The following is a 2,444-nucleotide window of genomic DNA, read 5'->3' on the forward strand; positions in this document are numbered from 1 at the left end:
AGAGTACCATTTTCAGAAACATTGCTTGCATGAAGAAATCTGGACAAAAACTAAAAGGTGGCACTACAAACATATTGCAGTGAGAAAAATAATTAGCAAATTTTTGTGCTGCTTTATCTAAAGGAAGGTACAATAAAGTGGGAGGAAAAAAAGCAGTAAATTAAAACCTGTATGTCTTAGAAATTCCTTCTCCATATTAACCACCATGTTAACACAGTGGTGAATTTTTATGTTTACGTGTAGAAAAGATCATTGTTAGCATAATTTACAAACATCAGAAGAGTCATTAGAATGGCATGGCTACTCTAAGGAAGCATTCATATGTTACTCAAAGCAAAATAAATTGCTATAGAAATATTCATATGCTGTAGTGAGTTTTGAGGATTGATTTCTTTGTTTCTAAAATGTCACTGTCTATACATGCAAGAAATATATATGTAGTATGTCTATGTAAGATTATATATGTTTAACAATAATTGCAGGATTGCAAGCAATTTATACCATCACAATTTTTGTCCAAGAACTTGGTCCACTGAGGATTTGATCTTCCAACTCCCAGTGGAGAAGAAGGCATTTTTCCCAAAGGAGAACACTGTGTTGAGACAACAAGATGCAAGGTCATGTACAATTCTTATATTTGAAAGAAAACAATTTCAGAAGTTACAAACTGAAGGACTAAATAACTAATTCAAATATTATGTTGTCATGACTGACTTTAACTCAAGTAAGCAAATTCAATATTCAGCAGCTTTTGTAAACCTACATCCCATCCAGAGGTCTCAGGTGGCTTAGGTGTGCTATTGGAAGTGCATAAGTACAAAATAAGCATCATATCCTGTTGCTGTGATTATACATGCAACATAATAAAGGGAGAGGTGAAACAAATTAGAAGGAAAAGGTGAGAAACAATGGTCAGTAACAGTCAGGAGACCAGATGAGTTTTGTAACCTGAACAGTAGTAAAAGAAGGAAAGTAATACAGGTCCCATTTATATTATTTGCTACCTCTTTCATCTTTCCCTCCCTCCTGAAGGAAGCACTATCCACCTCACCTCTTCAAGTCTCTGGAAATGGGTGGCAGTGCTGCAGTTCCATGGGAGATGGCATGACATTGTTTTCAGCCCTCTCTGCTCCTTGATCTTTTCTACTCCACTAAAAATTCAGTCAGCACAGTTACACCAGTTTTTCTGTAACTTTGGTTTAGGATATGAGAGCTAATTAGATGATAGAAGCACTAGAAATACTCAGGTGACAAGAAGATTTCCAATACCTGCAGTGGCAAAGCTCAGCTGGAACTACTCAGGTTCATTTTCAAGCTGAATGTATTACTCTTGCATGTCAATGATGAGCAGCTGCCTCCCTCTGAGAGACTCTACTTTAAGAGACTGCTAAAAATCTTAAAGCTGAATCCACTCCTAAGCTATTAATTAGTTTGGCCCAAAATATTAGTCTGTCTTAATTAAGCCAATTCCATATGGACCAAAATACGTTTGCTAACTAAATTTCAGCCTAAATGGAAGCATTTATATCTTGGAGTATGATATTAATGAGACTCATTTAATGAAGGTGGTGATTTTCTCAAAAGATAAAGAATGGGGGAAAGATACCCAATACCTAGAAACAGATTCCTGTATATTTCTTTTTTTTTTTTTTTTTTTTTTTTTTTTTTTTTTTATTATGGAGTTTTAGCTGTGAAAATGTTTTAAAAACATTTTTACCAATATGAGCCACTAACATTTCTCTATTGTGCTATGATAGAAAATTGGGATATATTAATACTATGCTGACTCAATCTTTCTCTCAAAATTATCCCCTTATGAAGTAAAGATGTTGATATGTAGAATGTTTTCTGATTGTCTGTATTTTCACTGTGGGAACTAGAGTTCCTGGTATATTACTATCACTAAAAAGTGATTGGCACTTTAACGAAAATCAGTACAAAATAACAATTTTCTCTCCAGCAAAACTGGAGCAGTGAAATGCCACAGAATTTGCAGGGTGCTGAGTCTCCATCTTTCTGTGTATTTTCTGATTAATAATAGAAAGTTCATGGGTACCTTCAGAGTACCCATCCAGGGCAGGAGCACAGCCAAAATCCATTTCATTTGGCTGAAAATCTTCTGTGTAAGATTTACAGTTCTTCTGACAGACTGAGGAGGCTGCATTAGCTCACAGTCTGAACTGATTCTCTATCTGGATATTTTCCTTACCTGAGAGAACACAATTGCATTTATGACTTATCAATTTCTTGTTTTCTTAAGCAAAGCAGTTCATTTGAGGAAGAGGGAGAAGGAATTTTCACTTTGAAAAGAATATCCTATGTTTCTTAAATCTTTGAAAATTCACCTTTGTTCAATTGAAAAATTAATCTAACAACCCTTGAGATACTATTAAAATCCAACACATTGGTTCTATACACCTAATTGTTATGATATACCTACTGTT

Source organism: Vidua chalybeata, chromosome 4 (genome assembly GCF_026979565.1).
Source record: "Vidua chalybeata isolate OUT-0048 chromosome 4, bVidCha1 merged haplotype, whole genome shotgun sequence".
Lineage (NCBI taxonomy): Eukaryota > Metazoa > Chordata > Aves > Passeriformes > Viduidae > Vidua > Vidua chalybeata.